Here is a 17,633-nt window from a genome sequence, read left to right as displayed (position 1 = left end):
AGCCTCAGCTTCTACGTGCTTTTCCTGTATGTGCATCCCAGCAGGCTGAGCATTAAGCAACTCCCCCTGTTTCATAAAACAGGACTCTAGACGCAAGTCAGCGACAGCAGCTGGCAGGCTACTGAAGGAACCGAGCTCTGCCAGCTAGACGGCAAGCAGGCCAGGCACTGACTTGCGTTATTTTTCTGGTAACTGTGACTCTCCATCATTTTTTTTTTTTGCTTTATGTACCGAGTGTAGCGACTGAGGGCCTCCAGGATGGGTCTCTCGTAGAGCCGTGTGGACATGTGAGACCCCCAAGGTCCTCAGCAGAAGCGGGGGGCAGGAGGCCTGTGTACCGGGTGCCGTCACGGGCATAAAATCTGTCCATGTGTTCCGTAAACCACATTGGTAAATACAAGGAATAATTATTTCCTTCCCTGACACTGTTGGTGTCCCAGTCTCAGGCTCAAGAGAGGGGGTGGGGCGGCTCTGATGACAGCCAACCCGGCATGTCACATTCCCAGAGCATAACAACTGGCGCCTCCGCCCCACCCCAGGGGAGCAGCCCGGGGGCTGCCCCCAAATGAAGTATTAGCCTGGTTTAGCTACAAGCCATTCTCAGCTTCGTGGTCTCCAGAAGGGTAGCACTTTCCCTTTTTCAGGTTAAAAGCATTCTAAAAATACCTTCGGAAGGCGCTGAGGTCCCTACAGCCTTCCCTGCTCTGATTTCAATCCAGTTCATATCTCCTACGGCGTGTGTCTGGCTAAGACATCACTCGTGCTGATGTGGGCCAGGTTTCAGAATTCACAGCTCAATACTGACAAGCTGCCTCAAATCCAGTTCCCCCGGCCCGCCGCTCACTCCTTTTGGGCCCAGGAGGAGGGTAGGAGGGCCTGCAACCCGTCTTTGACTCACAGTAGGTTTCCCGAATTTGGCACACAGACAATGATTTTTCTTTCCCTGAACGACCCAAGTCCAAAAACTTCATTTCCAACTTCCAGACTTTACAAAGCAATGGAAATTATACTGGGCAGTTTACAGGTCCCTTTGTAGAATTCCCATTCTCTCAACAAATATTATACCCTGTAAACTGTGGCAGCAGACAGGGTTTTATTCGTGTGAACAGCTAGGTGGTATTGCAACACCCAGGCCTGCTGTTTTCCTATCTCACTAACAGACTGTCAGACAATATTCAGATACTTGGCATTTTTTTTTTTTTGGAAACGCCCAGGCCTGGGTTTTCTCTTTGGCTCCAGGACAGGCTGTGTGTCAGGCAGAGCTTGCTTGCCTTCTGCCTGGGGGGGTTGTCTTGAGTCAACACTAGGAGTTAATTATCACTTGGGCAGAGAGGGTCTGGGGATCTCTGCTGCCCGTGTTGGGACTCTCCATCATCAACGTGGCTTTAGGTCTCCTAGAAACCTTGACCTTTCCAATCAAATTTTACCTTCAGTCTCCACTTTGGACTCTGGTTCTGGTTATTGGTTCCAGACATTTTCCTGTAGCCTGACCCCATCGAAATGAACTATGTGGCACCCGAGTTTGTTCATTTGTGGGTCCTGCCTCTGAACCCTACCTACCCAGCGGAGACCTTGAAAAACTACCCTGATGCTGCCAACCCTGCCAGGTCTCTGGGTAACACAGACCCCCTGACTTCATCCTTTGTTCTACTCCCATTACTCCTAATTGTAGCCCCCCATGCTGACAGCTCCTTGGCAGCACCTGAGGCCACATTCTCCCCTTCCTGGGTTCTTCCTATTGTCATCACCTACACTATGTTCCTTCTGCTTATTCCTTGAGTTCTACGTCCGGTCTCTACCTGTCTGTCTCATCTCAATGCCAGGAACGGGGCCGTGCACAGGCCTGTCCTGAAAGAGGATCCCTGGTCTCTGGGGTTAGACAATTGGCTTCAAATCCCAGCCCTAGAATTTGTTGGCTGTGAAACCATGAACAGGTTCCTCAATCACTCTGTGCCTTAGTTTCCTCACTGTAAAGTCAAAACAGCCTCACAGAGTTGCTGAGGGAACTAAATCTGATAATGAATAGAAAGGAGAGCATGCTACTTGGTACCTTTTAAGGGCACAATATATATTAGTTATTATACTAATTATGTGGTGTTGACATTTGGGAATTCTAAAATTTATTATGAAATCTGTAGCAAACTGAGAATGAGAATCAGAGAAAATGAACGTGTCTGGTTAGAATGTTTCTTTTGAATGCATAAGCACACTAAGGCTTTTCCAAATAAACCTTCAAAACCATCTCAGACCAAGCCATTTTGGGGGCCTATTTCAAGGCAAAAAGAATGCTTTACTTAGGAACATTAAAAGAGGAAGCCATCTAAAGATCAGATCTAAGGATCAAGTAGGATGAGAAAGTTAAAGACATTTTAGCCTACTAGCTTCAACTAAGACCCTGGTTAAACTAACTACAATATACACACACGGTTGCAGTTTTTGGTAACCTAGTGTTGGTGGCTGGTGCTTGAGCCTTTGAACCCTGTGTCTGTGAGTCAGATAAGAACTAATTTACAAAGCACATCCACGTATTTGCCTCGACAAAAGGACAATTCACTCAAGTCTTCCCTATCAGTGCGGTCAGCTTTCCGAGGTTGCATTCCTACTCAGACAAGGCAAGACTGTTCCAACCGCTGTCAACACCTCGGTGTCTGCAACTGATAGCAATCAGAGCCTTTCTCCTGGCTCGAGTCACGTTTACATAATGCAACATCATGAACAATTTGGATGTGAAATTAACTTATTGAAAACCCCAATGCCCCACGAGCTGCTAAGGTACAAACCTTTGGTCTTAGGTTGAAACCAAATCATTGAGGCAAATGGTCCCTAAATGAGCAGAGTTTTCAGTTCTAACGTGGATACAGGGCTGCAACTAAGAAGGAAGGGGGAAGATATGAAGCTTAGTCTTCTCATCAGTGGGATGATCCTGTACCCCTATAGAACTCAGGAGAGTTGATTCTTTGTGGGAAAACCACGGCAAAGTCTTGGGACTTTTCTTTTCCTTTAAATAAGCATTTGTGGAAGACATGGATCTAAGACATCGGTAGCTAGTTCCCCAATTGACAGATGCAAACTGGTGTTGCCCTTTCTGGAGCAACAGAAGTGGGCATGGGTGTGAAGAAAGTTTGTGTGTGCACCTTGGTTATTAGAAGGGCCATCATGACTCCTTCTTTTTAAAATTGTAAAACCCTCAACCTTGTCTATGGCGGCATATTTCCTAGAAGATATCTCTCTAGGACACCACCATCCATCATTACCCTATGACAAAATGGATCTACGGATCTATGGAGTTATGACTGAGTACATTTGGGAAACAATGCAGATTTTACAATGCACATCATTCCATTTAAGATTCTCAGAAGTCCCGCAATAAAGGAAAGTATTTAACTTATTTTACCATGGATTTCTCCAATGTTTTTGACCACAGGCCTTTGTAATTTCTAGTCCACAGAAGCTTCCTAAAATATTCCAGGAATTGTCAAGCTTACTATAAACCACCTAGTTCATTCTTCCGACTGCTAAAGGGAACACCAACAATTCTTATCCTAGCTCATTCCATCCTGATAAAGTAAGAAATCACTATAATGGTAAAGGGAACACTCTGAAAACATGGTTTCCTCTAAGACACATACCTTGCAGAAATCCACAACACATGTGTGTGTGTGTGTGCACACACATACACACACACACACAACACCAAGCAACATCCCATTTAACAGTCCTTAGAACCCAAACTAAAGATACTCTGATTGATTCCCCCCTCAGTGGCTACTATACCAAATGTCCTGCTCAGCCTGTCCAGTCTTCCTGCTCTATAGCCTGGTTCTGGTATCGGCAAGAAGAGAATTTCTAGGCTGTGGAGGTGGGAAGGCCCATCTCTACACCTTCTTTTTCCTTTTTTGCCCTGTCTTGCCTTGTTTTCTCCCACTGAGAACAGCTTCTCTCAAGAGTTAAGTAGAAAGCATCTTCCATCTCATTTCTGATGGGCAGTAAGCAGAATCTACTAAAAAAAATCACAGGGATTTAAAGGTAGATTTATATATGGACAAACCATAGTTCAAATCATCAAAGGTCTGCTCTGTCAGAACCACTGAGATATCTGATGAAATACTTAAAAAGCCCTTTTGACAGGACTTCCCCTTCTGGGAAACTGGAGTAGATGGAGATGCTTTTCCTTATTCTTCCCACTGAGTTTAATTTAAAGCCCTGGATGTAATATAAAACAAATATCAGAAGACTCTAAAAGATGGAGAGAAGAAGGCAGTCTGGCTAGGGACTTGGAACCCAAGAAATAGGATGGTGGTATCCTCTGGATATTTTTTCTGCCTCATGTATCCCAGATATGGTGCTGGTGAAGTCAGCAACTACAATATGCCAATGGGCACAGACAAATAAAGCCTCCTCTCCCAGTCTAGGGAGCAGAAAAGAGGCAGCCTAGCAAACAGAAAACCTCCAGCCACTCAGCACTTTACTCTAGCCAAACACTACAGAAAAATCTGTCATCTCACCTCCTCCAGGACTGGCTGAGTGGGGAAGTTAAATTTCTACTCTCATGAGCCTCACTCTTGCTCATGAGCCCCAAGCTCTTGTTGGATGGTATCAGATAAAGGCATGTTATCCTTGCTGAGTGGCAATGAAATTCTTCTCCATGGTATCAGTGGAGATCATGTGGAGAGCCTGGTCTTCTAGATTTACCTGGTGGTAGGTAACAAAGTGGCTCTTCTCAGCCACCTAACCAGTGGAGTGGCATCAGAGGAGTCCCAAGGAAGGTCAAAACTTTTACCACTGCCCAATGATACCACCCTCTACCCTTGTGATGTTGGTGAGGTCATGTGAGAAGTTGTAATAAGGTATTCTTATTACAACTAGATAGCATCAACAAAAATTTAGTGGGGATCTGAAATTCCCATTCCTACTCAGCTATAATAAGTAGTCCTCTCTTCCAGGTACTGATGGAGCCCGAATGGGAAATGAGGATTCATACTGCCACCTGCCAGTAATAAGACAGTGCTCCTCCTTCCAGAGCAATGTCAGGAGCCAGCAGAAGCAAAAGATTAAAATAGATCCAGAGTCTTATTACATAATACCCAAAGTATTCAGTTTTAATTGAAAATCACCTATCATACCATAAACAAGGAAAATCAAAGTTTAAATGAGAAAAGACAATAAAAAAATGCTAATACTGGCATGGATGTTAAAGTAGCTATCATAAAAATGCTTCCATGAGCAACAAAGAATATACTTGGACATACTTGGTATAAATGAAAAACTAGAAATTCTCTGCAAAGAAACTGAAAATAAAAGGAGACTCACATGGAAATTTCAGACCTGAAAAATAAATTGATCAAAATGAAAAATTCAGCAGATGAGTTCCACAGAAGAATGGAGGGACAGAAAAAAGAATTGATAAGCTTGAGGATAAAACAATAGAAATGACCCAGTCTCAACAACAGAGAGAAAATAGACTGAGAAGAAATGGACAGAGCCTTAAAAATCTAACATGTCACTGGAAACCCAGAAGAAAAAGAAGGTGGCATGGCTGAAAAAGTACTTGAAGAAATAATGGCTGAAAACTCCCCAAATTTGGAAAAAGAAATAAACCAAAAGATTCAAAAAGGTAAGCAGACTCAAACAGGGTATATAAAAAAGTAATCCATACCAAGACACATATATCAAACTTCTGAAAACTAAAGACAAAATAAAAAATCTTGAAAGCAGTGAAAGAGAAACACCTTATATACCAGGGAAAAATAATTCAAATAACAGCAAATTTCTCATCAGAGACCATGAAGTTCAGAAAGAAAAGACACAAGTTTTTTCAAGAGCTAAAATAAAAACAAAAACAAAAATTAAAAAAACAACTGTCAACCAGAATTCTATATAGCAAAAACATCCTTCAGAATGAATTCTCAGATGACATAAAACTAAGAGACTTTGTCACTAGCAGATATAGCCTACAAAGAAAGCAGGGTTAAAGGAAATTCTCTAAACAGAAAGGAAAAAAAATCAGAAAAAAAGAGAAAGAATAATGAGAAGAGTAAAAATACGGGTAACTTTGGTGCCTTGGTGGCTCAGTAGCTTAAGCATCTGCCTTGCCTCAGGTCATGACCCCAGGGTCCTAAGATTGAGTTCCACATTAAGCTTCCTGCTTGGTGGGGAGTCTGCTTCTCCCTCCATCCCCCCATCTTCTTGTGCTCTCTCTCTCCCTCATGCTGTCGCTCATGCTTTTGCTCTTTATATAAATAAGTAAATATTTATAAATAAATAAATAAATAAATGGTATTTTAAAAATATGGGTAACTTTAATCCCTTTTTCTTTAAGTTTTCTAAGTTATGTTTGGTGGTCGAAGTAAACATTATAATGTGGTGTGTTTCTCAGTGTATATAGAGGAAATATTTAAGATTATTATTATAAACCAAGGATGGTAAAGGGGAATAAATGGAGGTTATGAAGATTTCTACACTTCACTCAAACTGCTAAGTTGTCAACACCAATAAAATGTGATTAGTTGAGTACATATAATGTAATACCTAGAGGAGCCACTATGCTATATAAAAAGGAGACATTCAAGACCACTGTAGATGATTCAAAATGGAATTCCAAATAAAATGTTCATGTAACCCACTCTGAGACAGGAAAAAGGAGACAGAGGAAAAAGGAAAAAAGAACAAACAGAAGACAGAAAATAAAATGGCAGACTTAACAGGCCAATAATTACACTAAATGGTATTAAATGTAAATGGTATAAATACACCAATTTAAAGATAGAAATTGACGGTTTTTTGTTTGTTTTTTTAAAAGCATGATCCAAGTATATGCTAATATAATATAAGCAAAATTGTTATTTGGCTAGCTCCCCTAAAGGGCAACTGGCACACGTCCTTTTTTCTTGAGTCATCCTCCATTCTATCTCTTAGAAGATGTAGGTGATGACTGCCATTCAACTTAGTTTATTAGGGTACAACATAGGGGTAATGGAACTAAAAGATAGAGCAACCTGGCTTTTGGAGTACATGTTAGAGCAGAGCTGTTACACCAACTCTGGACTTCTTCAAGGATTCTTAGTTCAGAGATAAATAAATCTCTGCATTGTTTAAACCCTGTTACTATGGGATTTTTTTGTGGCTAAATCCTCACTAAGAGTTATACTTACTGAAAGCTACTGTGGGTATATCACTGTACCAAGCCCTTCAGAGAGATTATCTTAATGAACTGAAAAGGAAAAAATATTATTTTCCGCATTTTATAATGGTGAGGAAACTCCTCCTCAGAGAAGTTAAGTGGCTTGCCCAGGGTCATGCATCTCATCTGCCCAGCGAAAATGTGAGAAGTCTAACTGTAGGGCCTGACCTGTTAACCTAAACAGTGTACTGTGAAACCCAGTGAAATCCTTTTTAAAAACCAGGCTTGTCTCACTTCCTCTAGCCTGACTGAAAGGTTTCCTTCCATAGTCACACAGAACCATGATGTTACCAGAGAAAGTTTACATCAATCAGGTGGTGTTTCTATTGGACATAATCAATCAATTGATCAACCAGTCCCCTCATTCATTCAACAAGCATTTATAAAGGCTTCATGGTACTGGGCCTTGAGATAAGCTACTAGAATGAATCAGGTGACCTGATCCAATTCCCACAGGGGTCCCCATTTATAGGCTGGGCACTGAGCTTGTTTACTCTGAAAATGGATTTTTCCACATCTCATTGGTCAGCTCCAAGCCCAACATGTGAGCTGAGCAGACTATAGGGGTTCACTGGAGTCATCTGTTCTCCCAGAAGCCCAGTTGTCCCAAACCTTCTACACTTTGAGGCATCTAGGTCAAGTATCCCCTTTCATGTCCCTACCATGGCAATGAGAGTCTTTGATGTCTCACCTTGCCAAGAGAAGAAGAAAGGGCAAAAACACTTCAGAGAGGGTGGCCAAAAGGCTTTGAGATTGCGCCAAGCCCCAGCAGCATGGCTTGGTGTTTCCTCTATGTTCCCTGGAATGAAAAGTGGATTTTTCTAGCTTCGCTCTCACTCCCACGTCCCCACCCTGCTCTCGGCTCCTGGCAGTGCCAGCACTCATATCCAGGGATAACAGTCAAAATCGCTGCCTTCTCTGACAATAAAATCCAGCAGCCATTTGGCATCTCAGTGTGCCCCCGCCTCCTGACCCCTGGCTGGGTCCCAGAGGATTTGTGGTCGGCTGCTAATCAGAGCCCTGGCCATAGCCATTTCCCATGACATAGCTGGAATTCTCCCACTGCCTGCCCTCTTGGCGTCAGCTACCCGGCCAGGCTGAAACTATTTGCTCCCCTCCCACCCTGTCCATCACTGCCCCTTCCTTAGGCTGTGCCTCTGCACCCGCCTGCTGGCCAGAATCCCGAGGCCCTCCGTGGGGGAGCTGCAAACCTCTCTCTCCTTTTATTACTGACCCGCAACCCACCTCCTACACTCCTTCAACCCACGAGGCTTCTTTTAAGCACCCTCCTCCTGAGCAATGATAAACCTTGGTGCCAGAGAAGTTTAAAGAGAAAACAGCCGCTCCCTACCAACCATACTGGTATCAGAAGGGAGGTCAAGCATGAGATTTTCAAGCTGTGGTCATAAAACAGTTGTCTTTTCTTTGTCATTTCTGGTTAATATGCCTATGAACTAGAAAACTAGCCTCTCTCCCCTTTTGGAGGGCCTGTTCTTAGCCTGCCTGGAGACAGGAAAGAATGTGTGCCAACAATGGGCCAGGTATGGTGCACTGTATGGCACTGAGCATGTGGACCCTGGAGCCAGCCTGCCTGGGTTTTAACCCAGTTCCACAGACTTAGCTAGATGACCTCGGGCAAGTCACAGAACCCCTCTGGGCATCAGTCATCTCTCTGAACAATGAAGAAAATAAGAAGACCACCTCCTAAACTCATTATAGATATTACCTGAGTTCATATTTATAAAGGACAGCCAGAGCTGTGCCCACATTTGGTAAAGAAATACTACATACATTTATATGATATTCAATTCATTTTCACAACAGCTTGATAAGGTCATCAGAGAAACCCTTTGGAGAAAACTTTACTGGATCTCTCAGAGTTGTAGAAACTCGCCCATGGTCAGACAGTAAGTGGCAGAGCTGGGACTACAACTTGGGTTATACTTCTCCTATGACAGTGATTCTCAAAGTGAGGCCCCAGACCACGTAGGGACTTGATAGAAATGCAAAGCACCCAGCCCCATCCAGACTTACTGACTCAGGGACTCTGGAGGTGGGTCCAGCAATGTTTTAATTAGCTCTTCAGGAGGGGGTGATGCCCAGAGGTTGAGATGCACAATCACCACCTCCCCCTCACAGCAAGAGGAGAAGCTCCCTTTCTTCCTGTCTCATGGTAACTAATACAAAGTGGGCATAACACACACCTTTCAAACAACACACAGAAACACAGATCTTCTGGGTGCAAAGTACTGTGCTAGATGCCACGGGGACACAAAGAAATGTGAGCTTGCTACCCGCAGAGTATTCTCTGATTATCAAGCCCAAAAAAGCATGTGCACGGAGTCATCCAACAGCAGAGACCACACTGGGAGTCAAAAGAATCAGCGTTCAGAGGTTGGAGGTCCCATTCTCACGAGCTGGGACTTTAATGAAGTCATGTGACCTCATTGTGGTCTGGCTTCTCTTCCCAACTCCTGGGGCTGCTCTAAGGATAAAATGAAATCAGGGCAACCACCTTATATGGTAGCCAGCCCATGGTACCAGGCTTAGTTACTAAATGGCTGGGGCCATCATTAAGATTTGTCACCACATGCTACTCTAGGTTTCATGCCAAATCATGACAGAAAGGTAAGGTGGGGGTCGGGGGAATGGCACCGAGGGAGGAAAGCTTACAGAGAATGGGGACTTAAACTTGATTTCAATGCAGGGTGCAAATCTCAGCAGATGGACACGAGGGAAAAGAAGAAAATGGTACCATTGCTTAGGAAAGAGTGAGTTAAAAGGCATGCCAGTCTCACAGTTAGTAGGCCAAAAGCAGTCTGACCTACTTGACTTTCACCTTGGGAATGCTGACTCAAGATCTCAGAGTATCTTAGACCCAGACACAGGCTGTCCCAGCCACACCCTGTTTATTCACCAGGTTTAGGAAAAGGGCTGAGGATATTCCTTAGCTCTTCCTTTCTCTCTAGATACTCTCTGATGGAGCATCCAAAATATAACTTGTGGGCTGGGAAAAAAAATTGAAAAAATTTTAAGTTGTGATTGTCTCACATTTATTTCCTCCCTATTCTGGAGGCCTAAAGCCTCATGGAAGTGATGAGACAGCTAGCATGAGCTATTAGCTCAGAGCAAAGGCAGAAGATCTGGAAACTTTGGTTTACCTTTGCCCGGGGCAAATCAGGAAATAAATTCAGGAACAGTCTCCAGGACAATGGAAGGAAGTGACACGATCACTCCTGTGTCCTCTTCCAATCTTATAACTTTTAGGCTAGTTTTCCTGCAAAACTTACCAAGACAAATTTCTGGGATTTGTGCCATGTTAGTTCCTTCTGAGCCTGGGCAGCACTGGTGCTTGTTGGCCCAGTAGAGAGCCATTCTGGGACAGAGGACAGTACGCAACTGGCAGATCATGGGAGAGAGGCAATGGGCCCATCTCACAATGAGCTCTGACAGGACCCAGTGATTTGTGTTCTGGAAGGATTTTAGCAAGTCAAGTTATTTTGGCTGTTCCTTTTCCAAGCCAGGGTAAAGTAACCCAAGACATCTCAACATGACCACATATTTGAAAGTCTAGCCTATTGTTTTAGAATTTCCCTTGAAGGCCCTCTAAATACCACCGACAGACTCCCCACCAAGACCAGTAAATATAAGTCAATGGGAGGGAAAATATGATCTGAAATATTTCTGGCTAATTCAATTCCCTTAAAGGAAGGTTGGCTTCCAAAGGTCCTATTCTAGAAAGCAGTGATGGGGCGGGGCAGGGGGGAGGCTGCTCAGGGCCATAGCATCTTTTCCTGAAGAAGCAGCGGAGTCTGTGGTTCCATTTTGCTTTATTGTTTCAGTAAAAATCATCATCTCTGCGGCTTCAGGGTGTGATTCCATTCTGGGTGGGATGGTAAAGGGAGTGATCTGTCTGCCACATTACTCAGCCCCAAAGTATATGCCACTGGGGGCAAACTTGGCTTTTGCATTTTCTCATCCTCTCTGGGCTGTTCTCTCCTCCCCTGTGAGTCAGCCTTTTCCTGGGCTGGACCCAGCCAAACCCTCCAGGCCCAGGCTCTGCTGGATAAAGAGCAGTTGTTTGAGTTGGGGGGCAGTGACCATGCCCCTTCCTGCTGGTATGTGGAGCTATTGTTCTCTGGGCCCACAGTTGCTTTTAACCCTGACATTCTTAGGATCAGGATTAGCAGATCTATGCCTGTCTCCCAGGGTTGCTTTCCACTTCATTTCAACTGCAAGCCTCCCACAAGGCCCTGTCCCCTGGATTCCCATGCTATCCCGAGGTGGCACTCCAAGGTTACACATAGCGACAAAGATGCGGGTAGGCTCACTATATGAGCCATACAAGACACTGGACCACAGGATGCCAGGAGGTCCCCAGCTGGCCACTACTGCTACGCCTTGCTGAGCCAGCCACAGCCCTAACCCCACTTGGTTTTCTCACCTCTCAAATAGCAGCTATAGACAACTCATGTCCTACTGGACTTGGACCTGGGAGGATTTGCAGAGCACCTGGCTCTGAGAGTAGCTGCTCAGGAAATGCTAGATCCTGTGCCCTTTCTAAGGGAGGTGGGCAGCTAGGGGACACCTGCCTTACCTACCCCATGGGGCTGCTGGAAGGAACGAGGGATTCAGGTTATGCAAAAGTATGAACAAGCTCCAAAAGGCTACATGGATAAAGAAACATGATCATGACCCTTGAATGTGTGATGAGTCTTAACCTGTGCCCAGGCCAACATGAAAGAGAGGTGGCGTTGTATACTGCCAACAGAATCAGAAGAGGTTTCTGCAGCCTTCCTTCCTGCCTACCTTGAACATGACTTTTTAGAAAGCTGGAAGTAGAAGGAGCAGCAGCAACTTCAATGATTAATCTGATAAATATAAAAGTAGCTAATATTTGTTGAGCACATACTATAATCAGACACTGTTTTAAGTGCTATTGCATCCACATGACCCCATGCATGCATTCTTTAAGAGTGCTTTTCCCCCAGATATCCACCTAGTTTTTTGTCTCACCATCTGCAAGTCACTGCTCAAACATCACCTTCATACTGTGGGCCCTAAAATTCCCCTAGTCACCTGCTGTCATCTCTGTGTAATTGTTCTTAGCCTGTATCACTATCCAACATACCGGTTGTTTTATATATTAACCTTGTTTATGATGAGCATTCCCAACTGGAATACGAGCCCCCTGGGGACAGGCATTTGCTGTATTTCACTCCCAGCTGTGTCCCTAGCACCTGAAACAGAAGGGGACCTGAGTGTCTAGCCCAGTGTGGGTGCTCAGCAGACATTTGCTGGCTGAATGAAACTGATGGGGTCAGCGATATCAGCATCATTATGCCTGTCTTGCAGATGAAGAAAGTGAGGCACAGGAAGATTGAGAAACTCGACAGCAGTACCATAGTAAAGATAAAAGCCAGGGTTCAAATTCAGAAACCACACACTATATTTTCTCCCCTTTCTGTCTAAGGTCAGTGTCTGCACTAATACTACCAGTTTTGTTTTTGTTTTTTTTTCCCCTTCTCCTCTTCTTCTGGGATCACTGCTTTTGTTTCTGGCCTTCTTTTCTATGGAGACCAGTGACCCCCCCCAAAGGACTCATTGATGCCGAGATACAGACTCATTTGCTAACACGTGTTCTTAATGAGAAAACTGCTGCCTGATGAATCATTTACTCAGTGTGTTCATACTCATGCTTCATTTAGCAGCGGACACATCAAGGTACACGATAACGGTATTATTGTTGGCAGAGCTATGGGATCTTCTTGAGCAGCAGGGAAGCAGCAGAGGTGGCGGAAACAGCCTGGGTCCCAGAGCTACCCACGTCAGTCTGTCTGGTGAGACTTTATTATACCAGAACTGTGAGATCTTGGTCAAGTCAGCTCACCTCTCCAGGCACCCATCGCCTTACTAATAGAGAAAAACATCCTCCTACATTTTGGTTAAGCTGATCTAGTAGTAAGCACTTAGCAGAGGGCTGGGGGATTGGTAGGTACCCCCCTGCCCCACCCCTCATGCCAATATCCCCTTCTCTAATGCTTCAGGTCTCATCTTTTCCAGTTTCTGGTTTACTTTAGTAATAGAACTGAAATTACAGGTAACAGAAACTCAGGAAAGACAGAAATGAGAAGAATGAACCTTCCTATCTAGAAAATTCCATGTATGTTCTTAGGGGAATCTGGGATTGGAGAATCTGGGAGATTCTCCAAAGTGATCTTCCCACCTCCCTTCCCCCACCCTTGTGTTAATAACAATAATGTTGCCCAACATGAACCGAATGCTTTCTGGGTTCCAAGTACTATTCTATGTGCTTACATGCATTAACTCATTTAAACCTCACAGCAATTCTGTGAGCTAGGTACTGTTATCATACCCATTTCAAAGACAACAAAACTGAGACCCTGAGAGATTAAATAATCTGTCTGAGGTAAGAAGCAGAGGATTCAAGCCCAGGTAGGCTGACCTTAGGCACTGGTCCTTCTGCTCACCCCACCCACGTCCTCACACCCCTTTTCGCTGATCCTTTTGCAGCAACAACAACAGATGAGTGATGATGAGGAGGGACAGAGCGAGAGTGAACTCTGGAAAGTGTTTTGACCTGGGGGAAGGGGAGTACACAGCTCCTTTGGAGCACTACCAGAGGACTTCCTAACTTCTCCACAGTGAGGATCTGGATTTTATATTCTGTTGAGGTTTCTGGCAATGAAGACGGGCATTAATGAGGGAGCTTCCTGTGGAAGCACCTCTTCATCTCTTCAAGCGTTTCTCCTGGACCGTAGGTCAACAGAACCCAAACTTCTCATATCCTCCTGGGTCATTCATTCTGAGCATGGGGTCAGCCCCTTTCGACAACCTCATGGTAATGAAAACAGTTTTAAGAGAGTAGGCTATATGTCTTGCTAAACTGTAATTTAGTACTATTTCCAAAACTGTTGTCTCAAATCATTTTTAATTGGTAAAAAGTAACTTTAGAAAATAATAAATATTCTCCCATCTTGTTTTCTATTGTTCCAAGACTGCAGAGTCCCAGAACCTTGGTAAATTCTTCACCTCAGATCATTTTGATGGGGGAAAATGTGCTCCATGGCATCAGAGGATAAAATGAGTGTATGTTTACTGAGACGGTATTGACTGAAATGCTGTACTCTGTGCTAGAAGCTTTACATGCATCATCTCATTTAATTTTTACAACCACTCAATGAGGTAGATGTTAGTATCACTACTTCAAAAACAAAATAAAACAAAATTTAATCTCTGGGAAATGAAGTAACTTGGCAAGGACCCCAAAGTGGCGAAGTCAGGATTCAAACCCAGGTCTGTCTGGATTTCATAGTCTTCAACCACTCAGTTATACAGAATCCCCTTCAAGCTCTCAACTCTCAGGCATGTTCCTAATGGCTGATGGCTGATCTGCCTGTGTCCTTCGGGAGGGACAATAGAAAATGGTGACAGGAGGCAAACTGGAGAGAAGCTTCTTGACCCCGGGGATGTAGCCAGCGGCCAGAGACCTTGCCGGGATGCTCTATGCCTCTCCACCCTCCACCATGGTAGTGGGAACTTTTCTTTAGAAGTCATTCATTTAAGACACATCCCAAATCCATGACCTTGCAGCATTGTCAGCCCAGGAAGTGTCTCCTTTTCCAACTCACACTGGGGTGTTGTAAGGCCCAGAAGCACCCCAGTTGCCTCCAGTCTGTGAGCACAAGCTCCTCACTTGTAAAATGGGGAGTCTGAACCTTCTCAAGGGGGACCTCTACCAAGGGAATGTGCTGCCACTCCAGGTACTGGTCCCATGGTAACCAGGTCTAATATGTCCCTGGGTGCCTTCTAGGGTTTAGATGGGCCTCAGAATTCTTCTCAACATATTGCCCTGGGCACCATTTATCTAATCAGTTGGCATTTAAAATGTAATCTGTCGCCATGCCTAAATGAGAAGATCTCAAAGGACCCTTCCAGATTAATCTATCATTTTATGGTATGTCTACACCCGCAGTGTATGAAAACACACAATTTTCTGGAATAAATAATGGAACCAGCTTTCAATGACATAACTTGGGAAAATAAATTAGCTGCTTTTCCCAAACCTTTCCATGTAAAAGGGTCCTGAGCCCAGGAACTTCAAGATGTCAAATGAGAGAGAATGGAAGTTTTCACGGTGCAGAAAATTAGAGAGAGGATCCCTGGCAAGGGAAGGCTCTCTTACCACAGAGAATTGCTGCTGGGTTCAGGCAGTAATTAGCGCACCCCAAATCACTTGCCGGCAACAACGTAAGTAAGACCTGGAGACAGAGAGGCCTGAACTTTAGAGAGAGGCTGTTTTACCACAAAATCAGGGCCTTGACCCATGGACTCTGAGATGAAGTGAAGTAACTGCTTTAATTAAAAACAGACCTACCCATTCCTCTAAACTCCCTGTTTGCAAAGCCTGACTAGGCAGAAGAGCTATAAGACCTGATCTTGACCATGTGATGCTGCTGGCACCGGGTCCAATGAGCCACAGAGACCAAGTCCAGCCCTCCTCCCGAGAGGAAGGCCTGTACTGTGGGGTGGGTAGCTCAAGTGTGTCTTTCCTGGGACAGAGAATGGTGTGTCCAGGTGAAGGACTCCTGAGGGCATGCCGTGGTGGGATTCTCTCCTTGCCTCCCTGACTGCACCCAAAGAAGGGGATGTGGTCTTGCTGGATTGCAGGTGGCAGATCACTCAGATACCCACACTTGAAAGGCTTGGGTTGCTTCCCTCCACTGGCTTTCAGAGTCCCAAGAAGAGCACTGAGGACCTCAACTTCGCTGGCCACCCTACTGTATGGGATAGAGATCGTGAGGTTTGCCCTGCCTCCGTCTCAGAAGTGAAAGAACTGTGAAAACCATCAGAGAAAGGTCCAGCAGGGTCTTCAACAATTTCCAGATCCAGCAAAGGAAAAAGGAACCCTGTTAGGGACCTATTCTTCATTTAGGGGAATGAAGAAGCAGCCTGACGGTCCCCTACCCATCAATGATCTCCACCATCACTGCCCGATGAGTGGCCCTGGCTTTGTGGGCCCCAGTTGCCTCTTTTGTGCCACACTGCTAGGGGACAAAAAAGCTCTTGTACCCTTACGTGAAAGACTACAAGGGTTATGAAAATAAATGCACAAGGCCCATGTGAGGCAGTGACGGTGATGGGAATTTCAGCAAAATGGAGAAAGCATGCTCTTCAAAAGGGCTCCCAAGACTTGGCTCTAAGGACTGCAGCCAAATGGGAATCAGGGCCCCTACAGCTGCCAAGGCTCCTGTTGCAGGGGGAGGAACAAACAGTCTGGATTTTTATATGAATTCGCTCAATTTTTAAATATAGTCAGCTCTTTTTTTTTTTTTTTTAAACGCAGGCCAAACAATATATCCGCGGGCAGGATTCCATCCGTGGGATCACCATCTTGCACACCCCTTAAATGAAAGGAGAACAAGGGTGATTTTTCCAAGTCTTCGATTTTAGCCAATCGTGTGGCTGAATTAAACAGACAAGTAAATCAACTAGCCTGTGTGTGTAGTGGACCCCGGCAGACATGACTGTCAACCAAATGGGTAGGAGAAGAAACAGCCCTGTGTAATAACACTGAAGATGAACAGCAGTCTGTTAAAACAGTGCAAACAGTATCATCAGAAATTTGATCAAGGTGGTTCTGGGGATCACAGCGAGGAATTTGCGGGACCCATGTGGCAAGAGATGGTCACAAGGTCTTCACTGAATGGGGAGGGTTGGAGGCTTGAGGATGAGATAAAAGCAACTGACATTTACTGAACACCAGGCACGGTGCTAAATGCTTGATAAAAATACCTCATTTAATGGTTGCAATGATCTCTTAACTTAGAACCCACACTCTTTTTTAAAAAAGGATTTTATTTCTTTGTTAGAGAGAGAGAGAGAGAGAGAGAGAGAGAGAGAACAGCAGGCAGAGGACCCTGGGATCATGACTTGAGCTGAAGGCAGACACTTAACTGACTGAGCCACCCAGGTATCCTGAACCCTCACTCTTTAAGAGCCACATGGCACCTTCTCTAGACTTGGATGGGCCTTGGAAGAGAAAGCAGGGCATCCCAGGCAGTAGAAAGGGCATGGGCAAAAGCACGAGAGAAGTAATGGGACAAACAAATGAGTGGGAAGATGGGGAGGGGGAGGTAAGAGTGTGTGTTGCAGGTTTCCTCTGTGCTTCTTCTGTGCTTTGTACAAGCATCTGACACCGAGATTCCAGAGGTGACCACAGCCCTGAGATGGTGTAGCAGTGCCTTGATATGAGGCTTCAGGAATGAGAAAAAGTATCTGAGAACAATTCAGTACTTCCTCTGGGAGCGCCATGGTGATCAGTCCAGGTTGGCGATTCTGAGGCCCCATTTAACTGCTATTTTCACCACAGGAGGGGCATGGATCAGAATACAGTCCTGAGGGACAGAGTGGCAAAGCAGGAAAGATCCCT

General features: G+C 44.8%; 1 protein-coding gene across 2 annotated transcripts in view; it reads right to left on the bottom strand.

Annotated features, from left to right (window-relative positions):
- The window catches only part of SLIT3 (slit guidance ligand 3), a gene marked incomplete at its 5' end in the record, with an annotated part of 594,733 nt that overhangs the window by 451,235 nt on the left and 125,865 nt on the right, over positions 1-17,633 (bottom strand). The window lies entirely within an intron of this gene.

This window comes from Mustela nivalis, assembly GCF_964662115.1.
Source record: "Mustela nivalis genome assembly, chromosome: 3".
Lineage (NCBI taxonomy): Eukaryota > Metazoa > Chordata > Mammalia > Carnivora > Mustelidae > Mustela > Mustela nivalis.
This window is presented reverse-complemented; position numbering and strand designations above follow the sequence as displayed.